This window comes from Poecilia reticulata, chromosome 23 (assembly GCF_904066995.2).
Source record: "Poecilia reticulata chromosome 23, P_reticulata-male-v2, whole genome shotgun sequence".
NCBI classification, from domain to species: domain Eukaryota; kingdom Metazoa; phylum Chordata; class Actinopteri; order Cyprinodontiformes; family Poeciliidae; genus Poecilia; species Poecilia reticulata.
Window position 1 is genome coordinate 10,046,254 of NC_088852.1, and position 13,028 is coordinate 10,059,281.

Here is a 13,028-nt window from a genome sequence, read left to right on the forward strand (position 1 = left end):
TTGATTTTGGAGCATATTCCCTCCCAAAAATCTGCTAATCATCTCATAATCTTTGTGAGTTTGAATGAGGAACTTTTTACTTTAGTTTTAGATTTGTCCCTCTTGGCTTTCCATATTCAATTGCCTCTATAGTTTTAAGGTTCTTTGTACTTCTGTACTTTAATATGTAGTATGTTCTTTTTATATTCTTTGGTACATGTGTAGTTTGTTAGTCGTGGTGATGTCACAGTCTCTATTGAGTTTCTTTGTGTTTCTAAGTTTGCATCCTAGAGTTTACTGTCTAGTCGGTGCTAGTTCTCTGCTCCCTGATTTACGCAACATCTTCCCTCTGGATCTCGGCTTCCTGCTCTTCCCAGATGTCTATCATCTATTCATTCACTCAACTGTCTTGCAATCAAACCCCTCTGCATAAATACTACTTATTTTGACCTGTCTTTCAGTGTAGCTGGTTGTGGTTGCCTCTCATTGGTCTTACAGTCTTATTCTTTTTTTTTTTCTTTTTTTCTTTTTTCCCCCCCTCAATTTGCACACCTGTGTATTTTAAAGCCGTACCGTGAAACATACAGGAGCTGTGGGTCTATTTATTAGCCTGCAGTACAGATTCAAATCAATTGTGATCGCCTGAATGAGTGTTTTGCATGCCTGACTAAAACCTTCAAGTCTCACTATCCTCCTTTCCCCATGACAACAGTGAGTCATCTCTTTCTGTGGCTTACAGGAACACGCATGCACGCAATTCTTGTGTAAATAGCATTTTCTGGGTGCTGACAGGCAAACATATCCTTGTTCTGTGACAGAATGTCTGAATGTAGAGTTTTTGTTCACATGCATGTACCTGAGGTACAGACTAACTATATATTCATGCAGGTAAATGTCCTTAGTTTTTTTTCTTTAAAAATACAACTTTAAAAAAACAATGGAAAAGGTGCTTTTGCGATGCATTACGCATCACTTTATATAAAGAAAAAAAATTGACGGTTTTTGCTTTGACAAGTTTAGCAGTTTAAGTGTTCACTTAGTGGGTATGGTGTCAACATAGCAGCCAGTTGGGTTGACATTTTTGCATCTTGTTGCAACAAAATAGAGGGAAAAAAACCTCAGCGAAAATAAAATAAAAATTCAACCATTTCTTTGTCTTGTGTTTTCCCCAGGAGGCAGGCCATCACCTTCATGTCAGTGGATGTATACTGCTCACTCGCCCACAAAGATGACAAAAGGTTTGAATTTGAAGTTATTTTTTATTGGTTAGTAAAAGGTAAAGGGAAAAACTATGACATAAAATTCATGTTGGTTTTGATGTTTGTAAGGGAATTATAATAGTGGATATTTTATGGAAAAATAAAGGACATTGTTTCCTATGATTAAACAGAATTAACCAAATCAGAAAACCAACACCTGGGAGTTGATAGGTGTGCGGATATACAATAGTAATAGTTAATTATGATTTGTTAATGTGTTAATGGCATTAACACCTCACCGCCCTAATTAATTATGGAATAATTAATAATTAATTACGGCTAATTGAAAGCTGAGCTGCAAGAATTTGACTACATGCCTTTTGAAATTCAATATACTTCCAATTATTGGATCCAAACAGTCCTTTGTCATTGCAAAATTTAAGTATTTGTATAGAGACGACAATCACTGTTCAATATATAGTTCAGAGCTATGCTATAAGCACAGGTATACATGTTGGTCTAAGCAGAGGAGAAATGTCTATTACATTGTGAAAAGTTGTGTGCAAATCAGAGCCAGGATTAATTGATGTCTTTTTAAAAAGGCCACATCTTCCTCAAGATGTGTGAAGCTCCTTGCTGTTTGACTCAAAATTTAAAGATATATTGGTGTGAAACCAGGTTTATTAAATCTGACACCTCTTGTTGTTTGTACCATGCATTTGAATGATTTTATTTGAGTGTTTGATCACATGGGTGAAATGACTCATCTGTGGCTTACTGCTTGGAGGACCAGGCATCCATTCTCGCTTGTGTCTCTCCTCTTACTGCTACGAAACCCTTCCACACACACCTCACACAGAGCCAAGCAATACTAGGTCAAGCTGTCCATGTGTCATTAAAAATGGATAACCATTTGACTTGCCGAGACTGGTGTGTGTGTGTGAGAGTGAGCAAAAGTGAACGCGTGTGTGATTTATTGCGCTGCCACTGAGGAAATAAAAAATGTCCCTCATTCCCTGATCCATTTTTGGCAAGATGCTGGCAGGTATGAGCAGGAGATTAGACTAACATGTGGGTGTGACTGCAGGTTAGTGTTTTTAAAGTGTGTATAGGTGATGGGGGTCTGTGTGGATTACAGTAATCTGTAGGCGAGAGAGAGGAGGAGAACTTGGGAAAATTCAGCCAAAATGGAAGATGAGACAATTAATGTATTTTTCTAAAATTGAGCAACAAGAAGAGGGAGAAGTAAAAGACAAATGGGTTGTAGAGAAACTATATTAGATGATGAAAGCACTACTCTGAGCAGATATTAAAGATTTTTGTTTGGCTGTAGTGAAGCAAATTGGTAAAAGCTTTAACAGTTTGTGGATGTACTTCATTATTCTACTGTGCTTCTTTGTGACCATTCCACTGCAATTAATACATGTAGATGCATTGTGTAATACTAACAAAACTTTCTATAAAGACTTACAACTCTGACCTATTTTCAATTGTGAATTCAGCTAACGGTAGCAATAATTCTCAGTCAATAGATCAATCGATATAGTCTTCTTTCAATCCTTTTTAACAGAGAAAGGATAGTAATGCAACTAAAATACCTGTCTGTTTCTTATTATTGGTACTGCTACCTCCCTATTTCACAAAGAAAGATGTACAAAGTGAAAAGAGGATGCAAAGGTACTAATGACAGAGAACGTCTAGACCAAACATCTGCTTCCACCACAGGAAGATCACGTTTGCCTCTGCTAAATTTAAATCAAAGTACAGATCAGTCCATCAGGAGAGGAAACGGCACAGATGGAGGCTAATGTGAGAGATCACATGACGGAGAGAGAAAATGGAGGAAAATGAAAGCATTCTTCTGTGTTGAAGGTGGTTTTGACTTGTGTAATGAACAATTTAAAAGATGTTCCTTTAATCTAGGCTACGGTATGCAACATAACAAGCAAATCATTAGGACAGACATTCTTGGGATATAATCATAATAAAAAGTAGAACTTTTTTTCTTTATTTTGCAGGTTTATTTTGTATGAAGATGCTGATCCCTGCCACATTGTATAAATACTTCAACCTAACTTCAATCGGAAGTAGATTGTTCTATGATGAAATTATTTGCAAGTTCACTCTTACCTATAGTCACCAATCTTCCCACAAGTGGCTAACTTGAGAAACTTACTAAAAGGTCACAGCAAAGATGCTAAGGGAAATTGGAGAAAATCCTTAACTTGACCTTCTCCAAATACCTCACTTGACTTGCTAAATGTTGGTCCATGACAGTACAGTTAAAATAAGAATGAGGGTTAACGTGTTGTGCATGAACAAAATAAGCTTGTGGACTGAAGTACCTAATGCAAGTGCAATCAAGACAAATGAGACAGGAATGGAACCCTGCAGTGTGCAGTTCTAGTTTTTATTTCCACGCACTTCTTTCAAGGGGTTGCCAAGACAATGCCTCATCTCCACAGAACGAATCTTGCAGTATGCACAATTACATCTGAATGAACAACACTTATGAAACCAAAACAAAGATGTTTCCCCATAACAACTCTCACCTTATTAGTGCAAACCAGGTTGCTTTGGTTTTAAACTTCATGCATTGAATACTTAACTTAACCCATCCTCATTCACCTTTTGTGACATACCTCCAGTTTGTCCTGACTCCAAGCATGTGAAATGTCAGGAGATCAAGTTGGGATGGACGAAGGCAGACGGCAGCAAAGGTAGATGAGATTTGTCCAAGGCACTGACATTTTTGAGAAGGAAAATGTGAAATATTGGCTGACATTTGTACTCCGTGTGTGTGTGAGAGAGAGAGTGTGTGTGTGAAGACACTAGCCTGGGAGCAATAAAGAAGAGCGAGGCGGTTGAAGATACAGCAGTGCTGTCCTCTTTCTACATGCATGCTGTCAGAAAAAATTATTCTGTCATCCCAGTTCATATGCATGTACTGGACAGTTAAAGAGGTCACTTGTCATATTGAAGTCCAGTGACTTGTTTGGAAAGATACAATAATAGCACCTCTGCAATACAGTGATGCATGATTTAATATGTAGTTTCATACATGCGGGTAAAAACACAGTGTAATATCGGCAGAGACGGTAATTACCTTGCTGGCCTCTAACCATTTTGAATACAGCAGCATGTTCTTTAGAGCACTCATCCCAGCTTGTGATCTTTGTGTGAACACTGCAGTTTACCTTCAGCTATTGGATTATGCAGTTAATGCAGAATGATTTGGTGCAATAAATCCCTATGTGGATGAAAACTATACTCTTATATCCTTTCATTCGACTTAAACATGTTCTCTTATATTCAAATTGCCTTTGAATCTAAGAGAAATGTTGGGTTCTGAGAAATGGGGCTAGCCCAAGGTTATATGAGGACTCAAAGAGAATTTAATTTCTGGCTGCTCTTCACCAATTCAATCAGCTTTTTAATGTAGATTTTGTGGAATCTGTGAGAGGGGACAAAGTTTAGTTGACTGAATTTTTATGACTGTGTTTATGTGATCAAACTGATTTTAAAGACATGAACAACTAAAACAACAATGATGATCCACTGGGGTGTACCAGTCAGTATTACAAATAGAATGTAGGTATATGTCTAATTTCAGAGACTATATGGAAAAGTTTTCATAACCATTTTGCGTGAAAAAATTCCACTGCTTCACCTGTATTTGACAGAAATCAGTTAACACTCAAATTGAAACAATGTGGCAATATTTGACTATGAAGCATAGCATAACTTAGCAACTCTCCCCACTTGTTGCTGTGCAGTTGTAGTCAGCTGGGTGAAAGAAAGCTGCAATACATTTCCCTCACTATAAAAACTAATTCAGCTTTTAAGAAATATTTTTACGTCTGTGACAGGTTAAAAAAATTAATGGGGACATCTACCTTTATGCTGTCTTCAAAGCAGCTGAATGCAGGCTAGCTACTCGAGCAGAAACATTGCCCGTATCGATCTGCTATAAAGAGCACAACAAAATTCTTTTCTGATTTAATCAAATGTAATTAGATCATGTTGCATATTTTTGTTTTTGAATTTTGTGTAAACACTGAAACCAAGAAACTAAGGATTATTATTTTTTTATTATTATCATTTCCATTACTTTGCACTGCATTACTGACATTGAATTGCCCTTTGTGGATAAAAATAACAGTCCAGTCTCTGGTAACATGTCTGGTAATATTCAGGCTATTCAGCTAGATCAATAGAAAATCATAAGCATAATCGGCACAGTATCACTGACATCATAACTACGCAAATGTCTGAAAATGATCACAATGGGCTGCAGTGGTTGGGAATACTGCCTTGAATGAATCACTGGAGACCGTATAAAATATAAAGAGACAACTGAGTGAGAAAGATGGTCATAAAGCATCCAAGTCTCCTCCATGAACTTTCAGCACAGCCTGAGACACTGAACACCAGCTCAGCATGCTCAGTGTTATGAAGCATTTTTTATCTTTTACTAGATTAAAAACCTTCTATCAAAATTGGGGTCAAACATTACTTTGTGTCCTCTGATGCATGGTACCGCATATCTTGCATTACAATTTGATGTAGGGCTGCAGGGGTGCTGCAAGGCATGCTGGGATGTGTGTATATGATAACATTAGGAAGGCATATACAGCAACACCTGCAATCTGAAATTCCTTCAGGTAATGCCGTGGTGCAACCTGACAAAGTACATTATTATGGGAAAACAAGACACTAGATAGATGTTTAGGATGCTAAAAATAAATCACTAATACTAGAAACCAATGCAGCTAAACAGTCTAAACGATATAGAAGCATTCAGGTTGTGCTGGACCCATAAAACAGTTATGGTCGAGTATAGTAACTCTTATATAACAAGTGGTTCATAAACTGACTGGGACAAGCACAGTAGTAATATTACAGTGAAGAGTTCTCAAACTGGTAATGCAAACTAAATCCTGGTGAAAGGTATATGCTAAATTGTTCAACACACATTTCTTTCAAAACTCATCAAAGAGAAAATAACTTTTCTTGATCATTGCTTTACTGGTTTGAGCATGGGCGGGACAACTGTGGAGCGGGCCCCCTAGGACGACTTGTACTGGTGCCATTGTTCCCACCCCCTCCTCTCCAACATATGCAACACTTCCAATAGGGTTTTAGGATGCCTTGCAGACATGGGTGGGGAACTTTGCAGTGTCCCCCCTCCTCCACCATGTTTGGCCCTGTCCTGCAGCTCAGTTTTAATGCATTGAAGGTCTTAGGAGTCTACAATAAAGCCTCAATTCCGGTGTTAATGCAACTACGACACAGACTTGCGTCCATAGCAACATTTCACACTACTGTAGACTGATGCACACAGCGGAGTAGAGGGGCTGGGCTCTAAGGATTTTATGCAGTCCTAGTCTGCTCTGGCCAGTGTCTATGCTGAATTGGTGTTAGCTGGTGGCGTGGGCTGGCCTGAAGGTCTTTAAAGGGAGTGTGTGTGTGGGGGTGAAAGGTTCCCTTTGGTGGGATGCTGTTTGTGTGGGATCTTGGGCCATGTCTGGAGTATTGGGCTCCTACTTGGTAGTCTCTGTCCCCATGGACTGCCATAAGGGGGTCCTCTTGTTCCTCCCTTAGCTCATCCAGTGAGGTGGAAATTTACCCTCCCTGCCCTTGTACTTTTAGTTCCATTTCTGTTCTGCAGCGGTGGGCTAGTGCCTGTTTGATGTATCTGGGCTCTCCTGCTTGGTGCTGAGCAGTCTTGCTGGGTCTTGAGCTTGAGTTGTACAACAGTAGATGGCTGTTTAGCTGGGTCAAGAGGACTCTGTACCCTTCCACTCACCTTGTTCCTCTTTAGCCTAGGGTTTCTTTGCTGTTGACCTTTCTCAGTGTGGGGGGTATGGCTGCCCTGTGGAGTGGTCTTGTGTCTGTCCACCTAGGGCTGCTGCAGCCTTCCATGGTTGGATCCACCTGTCCTTTGCAGCTCTCAGGTGCTGCGGGTTGCAAGACCTTCCACTGTTCTCACTTCTCTGACAGTTGTGCACCTCCTGGCGACGATGTAGTTCAAATATACCCATGCAATGCAAACACAATTATTTCTACACATGCGCTCACCCACCCTGTATTTATGTGTCCTAAATCTTAGCTGCACCTTTGTGTGTGTGTTTGTTTGGGAAGTTGCATTGCAGTGCAAAACCTATTGCCTTTTGTGTCTCCAGCAATTTTTCTGAGACACTAAGTAAATCGGAATCAAAAACGATAGATGTAGTCAACATGTTGAAATACCACAGAACAGAAAATGAGAAGAGAAGCTTTGCAACTCTTGAATGATTCCCTCTTCTAATTATTTAGCTGTATCCTGCTGGTGCAACAGTTCAGTTCGTCCCTGCCTCAGCTGCCGTCTCCCCGGGAGAAATGTGTCTGCCACAGCTTGCAGCCGAGTGGAACAATCACGCAGTCGCACCTCAACAACAGAAGGGGCCCGCTGTCTGTGTTACAAACCCATCTTTTCAGTTGGAGGCATCCTAGTGACGCAGTGGGATGCAGCACAGAATGAATTTTCACAGGCTGAGGATTTAAATCTGCCCTTGTCTTGACTTTTCTCCTCTATCCATACAAAATCTTTTAAAGTAGTGTGCTTGGATTATAATTTTGGACTGCTTATTTATTATCCAGTTATTTTTGTATTTTTTTAGATTTATATACATTTTTATTTTTATATGGATATCAGCTTTCCATCAATTTCCCTCCCATCTTTCTGACCTTGCTGGAGCAAATTCCTTCTCATTCTACTTTTAGCCACCTGTGTCAACACGGTTGAATTCATCTGTTTTCATTTTCCTCCTCTTCCTGCCTTTATGGCAGTCATAGTATCTGACCAAAAAAATTAGGGTTCTCTACCGCAACATTTTCATCGACTGAATCTGGACTGATACAACTGAGCTGAGTTCTTCTGGGTTGGACTTAATATGGGGAGGGAGAGGGAAAACGTAGCTGAGGCTGTAGGCTATTGATAAAACAAAAAGGCTAATATCCTCAACATGCCACAGTTTGTTGTAATGTTAAAACAAAGAATGTCTTAATACTTTGAGTCTCCAGTTTATTCCTCGATTTCAAACCAAAAAGGTTTGAGTACCTGAATTGGATTGAAACAGGCATAAAATCTGGCTTGCATAGCTGCAAAATAAAATTAGTCATATTTCCTTACCAAAACAAGGGTTAATCAAATGTCTTTCCTTTTAAGCATATTTTATGATAATGCTATTTTGGAAAGAAAAAACAAAGCTTTACATTTCAAGGTAAATATTCACACCATTATGTTTTGCTGTTATTTTAAGAAATTGTTTATTCAGACATTTGCACATATTCCTTACTAAGGGATAAATTATTTACTTGCACAAAGAAAATTTGATTTGCAGATTTATTAACCACCTTTTATTCAACATCTCAGTTTACAATTAACTTGAATTTCTTCTTTTTACTTCTCAGTTCCCAATATTGCTTACTACCAGTTTTGCAGAGAGACTCACAAAAAGATACAGTGATTATGGCGGTATGAATGAGTGTGTGTGCCTTAACAATAAACATGGACTAGAAACACACTGTCCCAGCATTGTCACATATCTTTACCCTCCTAAAAACAAGTCCAGGTGTTTTGTAGGGTTTTTTTTGCCATCGTTTTGGCAATCACCAAGGCAACTTTGCTGACTTTGTTGTTTTTGTTTTTTGTCTCTCTCCCTAAATTGCCAGAGATTCTTGTCGTTAATTTCGTAGCCAGATTGTTGAATGCTGTTTGAAGCTATTATACCATTAATGACAACAATAATTAATGGACACTTTCCCTTTTTTAAAAATAATATATTTAAGTTCAGAAAAGTAACAATAAACAGAACTTCATCAGAGCACTGACAACCAGTGGAGACTAATTGGGGTTTCAATTAGAGTTCTCTTTGCACTGAAGGGTTCCTCCTTTGTGTCTAATTAAAACCTCCAACTGAGTTTTAACTAGAGGAGAAAATGGGATGTATGGGTGGAAGGTGACAAATGAAGGAATAGACAAATGGATTATGGGGAAGAAGAGAGAGCGCATATCCCTATGTTTAATGGTAAAAATAATGGAATGTGGATATTTCATAGATCTAATTAAATATATAGATGGATATTGAAGCATTAAGAGGCGAGATAATGAAAAAATATTGAAGCATAAAACATTTGGGCCAAATGGAGAGTGAGAGGGAGGAGATAAAAAAAAATATTGGCTAACTGGGAGCAAGAATGTAGCCGGAGGTGTAAGAGAAGCCTATGATAAAAGAGAGGGGTGCAATATGCTTGAATCTTAAAGAAAGGAGGATGGAAATAGAAGAGGACACAGCAAAGAAAGATCACTACACTCTAATGATCAGACTGCCGTGTGCACAAGATTGTGTCTGTGCTCGTGTAGGGGAGTTGCCATGGTAATAAGTGGTGCTCATTAGAGGCAGTCCATCAAGTAGTCAGCAGCAGGTGTCCATCTGGGGCCCTTTTACTTACACTCGCACATGCACACGCACAATTATCTAATCAATCCATCTGTAATTGGACACAGCCACATTACTAATGTTGCCTATTTTTAGATTTTCTTAGAGACATTTAATTGTGACATATTTAAGATAGACTATCACAAAAGCATTTTACCAGACGACTGGGTTCTTATTGTAAAGACCACATCCTAGTTATAGTGGAAATATAACATTGTACACATGTATCTGTGTTTTTGAGAATATCTGAAATGCACCTTTCAATGAATGTAAACATTTGAATTTGTATGCATGTGCCTACTTGTTCTCTTCCTTTTGTGAGAACTTGGTAAATTAGTTTTTTAGAAGCAACAGGCTTTTCTACTGTTGTAAAACTAAAATCTGAATAGAAAGATATCTGAAACTTGTGAACGTTTTCATGTTTCTGAAAAGTTTTCAGTCAACTTCAAGATATTTTAATTATGAAAGGTAAAAAGAAAGAGGATGCTCTACAAAACCTTTTAAACTGAGGTATTATGTATTTTCCAGGTACCATTTTGTAGCACAATCAAGTAACTGTCAACATCAGTTGTTTATAAAAATGCTGTATATGTCAAATATAACTTGAAGCAATTTGATTTTGCAATAAAAATTGTCATCACAGCAATGCTGCTCTGTGATGCCATTTACAACTAACTGAGAAGTAGCTTTATTAATAAGTGCAGCAGGCTCACTGTTCCTCCAGGTGTTTGCTAATTGCAGCTGCCGCTAGTCTGTTGGAGCTGAGTGGTAGATAATTATAGTTATGTACTAATTGTAGTACATAACTATAATCAGCCTGACCCTTGAGTCTGATTGTCAAATTCTACAGATTTTTTTTAAACTTCCAAATAGAAGATGGTTAAATTGGGTTTAAGGTTCAGACATTTTAGTGGATCATCATTAGAAACTTACTTGCTTTTCTTTCACTTTCTGGTGAGTCCCGAACTTTCGTCCTTGCCACTAAAGCTCTGAATAGTACCCGTTTACAACAACATTCAGTTTGCTTCAACTATTCTTCTTTGTTTTTTGGGAACTCATTAGCTCTATGCCATAGGAAATTTGCTGAATATTTACCTTGTGAATAGCTGACACCAGCCCTTTGAGTACCACCAAATGCAATCCAAGGAAATACCACCTGCATTGAATGCCTTTTCTTTAGTTACTCATTTATTTAACATGCTTGTAAATGTCGCTTGTGTGCACTTGCAGAGAAGAAGATTTGGAAAGTCAGCAGTGACAAAGGTTTCACAACAATTAGAATAAGGTATTAACTTGAAAAACTAAGTAAAAATTGTCATTTTTTTCTTGCATAATGTATATTCTCATAGTGGGAGTTGGTCACCATTGGCAACCATGTCTTAATTTTTGTGCAATCCCCAAACACCAAATCATGAGATGGTGTTCCCCAGAGTACTGGGTAGCAGTAGAGTGTCTGATTGGTTTCCATGAAGATTTCAAGTGATTAGTTATGAAAGGTGGAATTTTCTAGACTTGTGTTTTCCCAGCATATAAATCAAAGTAGTAATAAAAAAATAATTTATGGTTTAGCACCATGCAATTGGTGCGTCTTTAGTAAAAATTATTGCATATTTTTTTCTTCTGAATTCAACATGAGGTCACTCCAGAAGTGAAAGATGTAAACTTTGCCAGAATCTTGACCGCAGTTATTTCTTAGGATTTTCAGACTCTTTCCTGCTTGTGCCAAGAGGCTTAATGCTGAACTCTTAGTGCTTCTGACATAAAACCTAGAGATCCTGAAAGAGTAGTTTTCTCTAACAGCACCTGATTTCTTGGGAGCAGCTATCCTACACATTTTAATGTCAGAATTCTGTGTTTTACATCCTTACTTACAGATTTTGTTTTGCTGTTTTTGATGTTGTGAGACTATGAAAGTAGAAACTGCAAAAGCACAGATTTTGAAATGGATAAAATCTTGTGTGCATTAGGAAATTACTGAAATACAAGTACTGTGAAGAAAAATTGCAAATTTAATGGCTAGATGCATTTCGGGGAGTTAAAATTTTTGATGTAATTGGGGCCTTTAAAAAAGAAAGGAGTGTTGATTTTGGCCATCTGGTTCATTACTGCTAATCAGGAGCAAATGATTAATTCTTAATTATGGGAAGCAATTTTGCTAATCGGCAGCTACATGTGTGTTTTTCCCGTTTGACTCAACTTATTTTCTGATTCAGGCATATCGGGTAAAAGAAAAACATTTGATGGAAATGAGAATAAGTCCTTCTGCGACAACCTGACCAACTAAATTCAGAAGGGTTTCCCTGTTAGCAGCAAGCAGAGTCACCTCTTATTGATTGTACATACATAAATGCAATAGAAAATGTTTTAAAATGGAACTGAAGGGTATATTTTATCTAATACCTCTTCATCCCTTTCTACTGCCACTCTGGACAGCTACCTATGTGGGCCATATACAAATGCTGTCATAATTTAAAAATGACAACAAATGACTTGGAGATAAAAAATATATTAACATTATCAAGGCTAATGTTTTTTTTTTATATCCATTTAGTACTGAGTGGTTGAATCATATGTAAACATTTGTTAATATTCCGTCATTCAAACTTCTCATAATGAACTGAAATAATACTGTGGGTGAAAATGGTTCCCACACATGACCCCATCCAGCTTCTGAAGGTTCCCTGTGGTATTTGGCACATTGATGTTGGCAGCAGATTTTCTAACTGTGTGAATCAATGTTGCAGGAAACTCAGTGGAACCGAGCCACAATAAAATTGCCGTTATACATTTTTTTTTGGATCGCAAATGTTTTGCTGAAACTGTCCTTTAGTTCACTATAGTCTGGTATGTAGCTTCTAAACAATTTAGCAGTGAGTATTTTTCAAACTTTACTTGTGACTCCTAAACAAAGTCTTAAATAATGTGTAAGGCAGGTTCCACGTTGTTGTCCATATATAGTGCTGTTGTCCTGTTTTATTTTCTTTAGGAAAGTGCTTTTAAAACTCAGCTTTGATACAATTGGAAAAAACATCTAAAATATGCGTATAAGTTTAAAACAACCCTAAATTCTATCACTAAAAGCAAACCAGTCTGTATTAAATGATTTTAAAATCTTTACCCATGTAGTTACTGCGCAAGTGTCCATTTAATTTTAGACATAAAAGTTGCTGTTTTCCTGTCAGTGAACTGTATTCATAGAGTAAAAAAACATATTGAATCCTTATATAACAATTTTTATCATCATCTTTTCATATTATTGATTGTGTTGATGAATAGATTGGCTCCAAGCTGTGGAAAGATGGAAAGGGTCTTTTGAAGTGAAGCAAAACCTCAATCCTCACAATGATTTTAGCAGTGTAGCAGCATA

The 13,028-nt window shown here is 37.7% G+C and overlaps 1 long non-coding RNA gene across 2 annotated transcripts in view; it reads left to right on the forward strand.

Moving 5' to 3' along the window:
- The window catches only part of LOC103459423 (uncharacterized), a 216,771-nt gene that overhangs the window by 10,571 nt on the left and 193,172 nt on the right, over positions 1 to 13,028 (forward strand). For both annotated transcript variants that reach the window (XR_014086095.1, XR_014086096.1), the window contains exon 3: positions 1,152 to 1,217. This is a non-coding gene — a long non-coding RNA (uncharacterized LOC103459423). The remainder of the gene's footprint in view (positions 1 to 1,151; positions 1,218 to 13,028) is intronic.